Source organism: Poecilia reticulata, unplaced genomic scaffold, assembly GCF_000633615.1.
Source record: "Poecilia reticulata strain Guanapo unplaced genomic scaffold, Guppy_female_1.0+MT scaffold_561, whole genome shotgun sequence".
NCBI lineage: Eukaryota > Metazoa > Chordata > Actinopteri > Cyprinodontiformes > Poeciliidae > Poecilia > Poecilia reticulata.
Genome location: NW_007615318.1, coordinates 1 through 8,680, shown reverse-complemented (window position 1 = coordinate 8,680; position 8,680 = coordinate 1). Strand labels below are relative to the sequence as shown.

Genomic DNA, 8,680 nt, shown 5'->3' with positions numbered 1-8,680 from the left:
CTTCATCATAAACAGCTTGTTTCAATCTAGGTTGAAGCAGAAGATAAACAACCAGGAGGCCTACATCCCCGTGCCCTACATATTATTATTTATGAGATATTTACATGAAATCACACAAAAAACAAAGTTTACAGAATTAAATCGTTAACATTTCGTGTATGTTCGTGTTTTCTCGAAAAAAACAAACATGTATGCATACACTTAATTCACATTGACTCGGTCGATGAATCCCCAAACAAGATTTTTAAGATAAAAGAAAAACAACATTCAATCACCTTGAAAGCATAACGCTGGATGTTTGCACTCACAGTGTATCTGAGCTCGGATCACATGGATTTGTCGAGCATTTCTCCACCAACACAGGATGTGTTTGATGTTGGGGGGCGTGTACCATGGGACACCTAATGCTGCAAAGTCAGACTTTTTCCTCCACAATCACACTTTAACACTATTTACTTATGTAATTCTATACAATCTGAATGCATAGAAGAAATGGGTAAATATAATGGTCGGTGCGATGCTTTTCTTGACAGTTTAGGCTCCTTACATAACAGTTGTTTTTACCCAAACTGACACGGAATCAGCTGCTCTACGAGCTTCGTGCTACCAAATCAGCAAAAAGTCATTATAGTGATCTTTTGGAGCCAGCTGACCGACATTTATATCAGCTAATCAAAGAACATGAGCTAGCTAACGTTTCTCCTCACCGACAAACAACCAAAAGCTAAGACAAATGCCACTATAAGATTGTTAATTTGCATTTAATTCAATGTGAAAGAGCCGAAATTACACATAATGCCCTATTTTCACCTGCAACTCGGTCAGTATGGCCTCCGTCCGCCCCCTTCCTCATCCCAGCTGTAGCCCGACACTCAACAACAAGAAGCAGCTAGCTTCGAAGCTAACAAACCACCGCGGCCGAAACACACACTCAAGTGTCCATAAACGCACCAGTAGTGGTCCTACTCACTTTTAAGACTCCCATGCATAGGTCTCGCTCGTTGCTAGACTTCCGTGTTTGAGTTAAGCCGATAATTTTAAAAATATTTCCCTTTCCAATGGAGTCCACACGGTTTAACAGCTCTCTCGGGTTTGTTTTGTTTTTCTCCTTCCTGACGGGTTTCTGGAAAACGCGTGACTACCCGACCAACGTGGTGCACCCACCAGCCAATGGGAGAAGAGCTCCGAGCTGGAGAAAAACACTTTTTAATATTTTTACAGGTTTTTATAGGTTAAAAGTAACAATGCATAGTTGCAAAACAGCGAGAAGATTGCGAATATTGTATTAAAAAGATAACAAACATTAAAAGAAAAGTAGCAGAGCTATAATGTTTACTAAGGCGTGCATAATGATAATGTATTCTTAGTTTACTTATATATTATTTTTGAGTAACTAGCCCGCTTCATTACTTTGCTATTTATTCCGTGCAATGAACTGTTTTTGTTTATAAACTGTTTGAGAAAGTACTCCACCCCAGCTTTCGTTTCGCTTGAAAATCGAAACTAATGTGGCAAATGTAATATTAAGAAAGCAATGTACGTGAAAAAAATGAGACAATGAAAGAGAAGCTCAAGCTCAACCTTTTACAGAAAAAAGGGGACGAAAATAAGATGCAAAGTTTTTCTTTCAGTTTCAAAATTACTCAGGAGTGGTAAGAGAAAGTTAACAAAATGGTGAGTCAGTATGGAGGTCCAAAAGTGCCGAAGTTTATAAAGGAAAAAAAAAATCATCAACGAGTTACTTGAATAAGGAATTAAACATGAAAATAATACATTAGCAATGTATAGCTTATCAATCAACAATATTATCTTATTAGCAAGTCAAAAAATGTGACAGATGAATCAGATAATGATAACTAATTATGAAGGTCCAAAAATGCCCCTATTTCAATCAATCGATCAATCTTTATTCCAGACACAAATGGTCCATAGTAAAAGAAAAAGTTAAAACAAAATAAGAGAAAAATAAAAATAAACATGACATGTTCACTGAGTCACAAATAAATGATGACACCAATGACTCCACAATCCTGAGAAAAATCTCACTGTACTAAAAACAGGATTTACTAAAATTGCAATTATATTATTACATGACACAGATAACCTACACATGCATTTATACATGATTATGTATGAATTATGAAGGTCCAAAAATGCCCCTATTTGTAAATATATATTTAAAAAATAATTATTGTGTTGGAAATTAATTTAAATTTTATGAACAACACATACATTTTTTTTTTAAATATGTACTGAAAAAAGTATATAAATACATAGTACATAGTTCAGGGTATCCTGGGTGACTCACATCTATCAATGATGTCCAGTTTGTCGGCCAATGGCATTATTGGATGTCTATCTTTGAATCACTGTTTAGTTTCCAGGTACTGTGTCTGAGTAATTATGAAACTGAAAGAAATGTTTTAGCGTTTAGATTTTTTGCTCCTTTTCTGTTTCTTTCTGCATTTTCAGTAAGTTGGAGAGTAATTAGGTTGATCTTCACTCTAAATAGTAGACTTAAGGTAGACATAACCGAAGAAATAATAATAATTTTTCACATAGTGTCTTCAAATTTTTCACATTTAAATATTTAAGCATGTATTATTGACATTTAATAACAGATTAATTTCTTTATTTAAAGTTTTATTTTAGTGATGGCATGGATAAATAACAGATTTTATTTTATTATGTTCTGGCACTTTTTGCACTCGATATGTCTTAAAGCTGTTTTCATTTTGTCCAAACAGCCATAACTGAGCCAGTGAACAAAACAATATCACAAGACTTTTTCCCGCAAATAGTTTTATTTCTGCCCATTGAGAGACAAAATCTATTCCTTGAGGAGATTTTGGTCCAACTTGTGTAAATAAATATGAGCAACAGACATATCCATGACAAACCTAAAGTGCCCAACAACACGTTTCAGAAACTAGCAAAAAGTAAAACATTTACACATTAAGAGTTTCAAAAGAAGTGTCTATTAATCTGCTCCATGTTTCAGTTGATTGAATATTTACAACTCACAACCAGCAAAGTATGAGGATCAACATATTGAGAAGACGTAGAGTAATAAAAACTCAGAATGTGTGTAAACTCTGTGGAATTTCAAAGCTGGCAAAGAAATGGGACTTCTCAGGAATTCAGCGCTGCTCGGAAGCCTTCCCGTGTTTTTCCCGTTAAGTTCTGCTGCTAACAATTACAGCTCATTTCTAGTGATTTTCATGCAGAAAGTACTGAACAAGCTTTACTTTGAAAGTAGAAAGTTTAAGAAAACAATGTTTTCATTATGATTAAATGTCAGTTTATAAAACAACTTGCTATTTTTCCTGTTCATGCATTTTAAAAATGGGTAAAAAAAAACAACTGAAGATTGACCAGGATGTGGACTCATTTGAATTTCTTTCACTTCATCTGTAAGTGTCAACATAAATGAGTAACTTCTGTAGGTTTGGAGTGGTTAACACTCATTATAATTTGTTTTTGAAGCGCCACGAAACACCGCTGTTTTTTTCCTGCCAGTCATCACAACCAATTCTTCAAAGACCCTGGAATAGTATGAGCTACAAAACATTTAATTCCCCTTTGGGATCAATAAAGTATTTTTAAAATGAATTTGTTCACACAGGCCTTCCATTCAATATGAGTGAATGTGAGAGATTTATCAAACAGGAAATGAGAAAAGAAAAAAAATCAACATACAGGAAAAAACAGAATAGTAAGAAAAGACAGATAAACAATACTAAATACAAGATACACTTTTCAGTTTTATGTGTTAAAAACATTGATAATGTTCCTTTCTCTATAATTATTCACCACTTTGAGTTGGTTTGTTGCATAAGCCACCCAAAATTTGTGTTTGTAGTCAAGGCATTGCACATGCTAATTATTAAACACATCAGTAAAGTTTGTTTTCACTTATGCACAAACAAGATGCAGATCGTTTTTAATTTTCATTCCACTCTGGAAAAAAGTAATTATTGAAGGGAATATGTTACAGATAAAAGATTTACTGATTATCTCATTGTGTCATCAATCTCAGACTTCAAACTTTATTATACAAGACATATTTTCCAAAATGCTTCAGACTATCCATCCATCCATCCATTTTCTTGACACCCTTGTCCCTCAGTGGGGTCGGGAGGGTTGCTGGTGCCCATCTCCAGCTAACGTTCCGGGCGAGAGGCGGGGTCACCCTGGACAGGTCGCCAGTCTGTCACAGGGCAACAGAGATACAACCATGCACACACACACACCTAGGGGCGATTTAGACAGGCCAATTAACCTGACAGTCATGTTTTTGGACTGTGGGAGGAAACCAGAGTACCCGGAGAAAACCCACGCATGCACAGGGAGAACATGCAAACTCCATGCAGAAAGACCGGGAATCGAACCCAGAACCTTCTCGCTGCAAGCTCTACCAACTGCGCCACTGTGCGGCTGCTTCCGACTAAAATAAGGCAAAAGACAGAATGAATAAAATTAGATTTATAAAAGTTGTCTGCTATCTAAAGCTCATCTCTAGAAAAGGCTCAGCATCCCCATGTAGCGATAAAGTGTAAAATACTCGTACATAAAACCTAGACTGCCTTCTCTTCTCTGATGAACTAGACTGAGTTCAGGGAGAGCGGAGTAAAAAAATAAAAGCTGTAAATTAAATATATAAAACAGGAATTTAATACGACGGCAGGCATCCCCATTGTGACGAGATCACAGCTCTGCTTATGGACTCGAGGAGTGAGAAAACTAAAAAACCAAAGTGAGGCACCTTGATGCCACTTGTAGACAATTTATAATCTTAAAGAGATAAATTAAGTTTAATCACAAGACAAAATCACATTATTTATTAACAAAAGCCCCTTTCAGTCACAAGATATTCAGATGACAAGTCAGAAGACAAGAAAAGCATTTTATTCTCCGTTCACCGACATTTACCGCTCAAACCCAGAAACAGATCAACATCATCCTTTAAAGTTTTACATTTTCAGAGAAGGGATGAGTTTAGTGTCGCTCTCATGCTTGACTGGAAAGAAAATGTGTCATGTAAATTATCAGCAACAGCAGATCGGCGCTCGGCTTTGTTTTCTGTCCAGTGTGAAAGCTGACTGGCTCCAGTCCCTGAAAAAAATTCTTTCCGCTGGATTACGCAACAAAAACAGGAAGGGGGAATCATTAAAAAAAAGAAGAAGAAAAAAAGGCGACGGGAAAGAGCATAGCACCAGTGGTCACTGTGATAAGTCACTGCATAGCTGTGATTACTCCATTATCGAGATCCCATCGTGAAGGAAACTATCATCACATTTACATTTTAATTTACTAAAAGCCCTTTGAAAAGTTAATTTATTACCCTAATTCAACTTGAAATTTAAATTTACTCATTTGCCACACAGAAATATATCAAAAGAGTTTATTTAGTTCATTAAATTGATGCAGCCAATAAAGAAAAACATGTTTCTGAGACAGTTTAAATATTACATAAAGCAAAACATAAAAAAGCTTCTAATACAGAAATGTTATGTAATCAATGGAAAGACTCTGACTTCCAGGTTATCCAGCATACAGAGGCTGACATCATAATCCATAAAAAAAGAAGCCGGCTGGTCATAGAGTGCTGTATAGAAGCATTTTAATGGAAAGCTTAGTGGAAGGAAAAAATGTGGTATATAAGGTTTAGCTGCAGCTTGTTAGGATTGTGGCTGAAGTCTATTCAAGAGTTGAATTTTAAGGATACAGACATAACATATACTCATGTTCCACAGTACAGCTGCACACAGAACCGTTTATTTTCTTGTTTTAAATCATAAACCTTTCCTCAGTTGCAAAGATTAAAGTAGATTTTGCAATTTAGTTGGAAGTCAAGTTCCCAAAGTCTCAATGAAGAGGAGAGAGGATCAGAATCCAGATATTTGTGAAGTTTTCACCTTTAGTTTTGACCGGGGGAACCACATCAAAATATTTTAATTTTTTTTAATTGCTTCTTATAAAAATGTGCTAACTTTGTTAAAGTTAGCAGAAATGTGTTTAGTTGCGTGTTTAATCAATCTATAAATCACAAGAGCTTTACTTTCTGAATTAAAACATTGAACATTTCTAATGTTGCTCTAATTTATTGGGACTGACTGGTGAATTTAAACAAGTAGCTAATTTCTCTGAGTTTTTCTTTGGCAAACAAAACTGTAAGCAGACCCCCCAAACGAAGGACATGCTGGATTTACAAACTGAGTTATTATAGTTACATGAAGTAATGAACATTCACATCTGAAAACTAAGAAGCAAAGCAACAGTCCAGATACTTCAAGGCAAAATATAAACTGGCTGCTTGACATTCTTCTTTGTGTGGAAAGAAGATTAACAAAAATAAAAAACATCCCATTAAAGTCTTACAACATGCATCAATTCTCCTCTAATTATTTTACAGGCAAAAGCAACTTGGAAACTAAAACATTGTTTTATGTTTGTTTTAAAAGTCTCAAGTTCTCATTTTATTTAAGTTGATTTAGGACTAATTTACAGCAACAGGCAGATTTTATTTTAGAAACGTCGTCAAGAAGCTTGGAATTCTTTGATTAAAGATCCTAAGGCTAAATATTTGCAAGTTAAGATAAACTAAACCGTACACATTCACAGTTTCCACCCCCCCCCCAAAAAAAATCCTTTTGAGATTAATTTCTACAGCTGACTTTTCTCCACTTTGAGTTGATTGGATCATAGCTCCGTCTTGATCCGGTGCATGAGATCTTTCTGGTCCACCATGTCCGTCTGTTTGTTCCAGCGGTGGTACGCCAGCAGGGCGATGTTCTTGGCTGCCACCGAGCTCATCTCCATGGCGCTGCCGGCCCACTCGATGCCGTTGAGGTAGTAGAGGTTGGGGTGCAGCTCCACAGGCGGCAGGCCCTGGCTGCTGCCGTACTGAGGGTAGGCCTGCCACTCCGTCACCTGGGCCGAATAGTATGACCTGCAGAGGTCCAGAAGGACAACATTTATATCTCACTGTGGTACAGAAGTCAAAAACCTTGCTCAAGTAAGAGTAACACTACTTCAACCTATTTTCACTCAAGTAAAAGTAAAAAGCAAGCGTCCAAGAAATTATTCAAATAAGAGTGAAAAAATATTTGGTAAAAAGTCGACTCAAGTACTGAGTAACTGATCAAATTACCAATCATTTAATATTTAAAAATTACATCATCAGACGGACCAAAATATAGAGATAAGTGGAAATTTTAGGACCAAAATAACAATAATTCATATAAGTAGCAAAAAAATAACCAAGTCATACAAAAGAAATGTTTCCAAATCAGTTTCTTTCATTATAAATCTTGTGAAACTTTGACCAAAGCTGCAGGTCTGTGTCTGTGTCTGGTGAATTTCTGGTTAAAACATGTTTGTCTTTTATTCAGTGGGAAGAAAATCCAGAAACTTTACTCAAGAGTGGAAATACTTCATAAAATTACTCTCGTAAAAGTAGAAAGTACAATGTAGTAAAAATACGTCTAAAACCAGTTTTTCAAAAAAGTTACTCAAGTGAATGTAATTGAGTAAATGTAACTAGTTACTACTAACTCTGATCAAATATGCGGTACTGTGAAACTCGGCCCACTAACTATGATTAACCAGAACCTGGATAAAAACATGAAGTCGGCTAAAAGGCCTCATAAAATCCCTGATCTGAAGAATTTCAACAATGGATGAAAAGCAAAGTCACTAGCTGTGTTTCCATTGATGATACAATTGCCCAAATTTGATATTTTGAAAATAAATTTGCTTAATTGAAACAGGGCAATTTCTTTAAAAAATTTTTAATCTTTCAATGAAAATTTGCAGCACTAGGATGCGGTGGTTATTTGGCCAAATCGAAATCGGTTTATTTTGCAGAACTGCAATGGAAACACGTTTTTCACATCAGATGAGTCACATGATCAACAACCAAATGTTGCAGGTCTTCTGGTTCTGGTTCTGGTTAGAACCAGAACCAAACATGGAGAAGCAGAGTTCAGCTTTTATGCATCACAAATCTGGAACAAACTTTAAAATCTTGTTTTAAAGTAACATATTTGATGTTGACCAACATATTCGATTGGATGATTTTGAAGGTTTTCTAAGTTGTTGACTGTACGCCATCTTTTATGACTTTGTATTTTTGTGTTTGCTTTGTTGTTGAGCTACACAAATAAACTTGACTGACTTTATTCAACTGACCTGAAAAGCGTTTTGAGTTGCGATTTGTCCAGAGATTGAGGTGAAAACACCTTGTAGACGCCGGCTTCCTGCGGCTGCTTGCGCCGGAAGCCGGTTGAGATGTTGACGGGACAAACGCTGGCCACGCTGTTGAAGAACAGGCTGGGCGTCTCGGTCGTGAGGACGCTGGCGAACGGGAACAGGCGGGGGTCCGGGAAACCAAAGAAAGACGTGTTGAGGTAGCCGTGAACGATTGTTGCCACGGTGCCATGATAGCTGCCGGGCAGCTCGTCGAAGGGAGGGGCGAAATCCTGGAACTGGAGTCCCGAACCGACGCTGACCTGAAGCGGAGTCGCCAACACTACGATGTCGTACAGCTCTGATCCGACTCCTGACGCTGCGGTGAAGTTCAGCTGGTACTGCAGCACCTCCCCTGAAGTACAGGAGTGAGACAGAGGAGTGAGAGAAGTGTGTAGTATTATCAAAAAAACTAATTATTGATTAGTTT

The 8,680-nt window shown here is 36.8% G+C and overlaps 1 pseudogene; it reads right to left on the bottom strand.

The window, feature by feature from the left end:
- Positions 1-4,892: 4,892 nt before the first annotated feature.
- LOC103461075 (prenylcysteine oxidase-like pseudogene) lies at positions 4,893-8,639 on the bottom strand (annotated as a pseudogene).
- Positions 8,640-8,680: the final 41 nt, after the last annotated feature.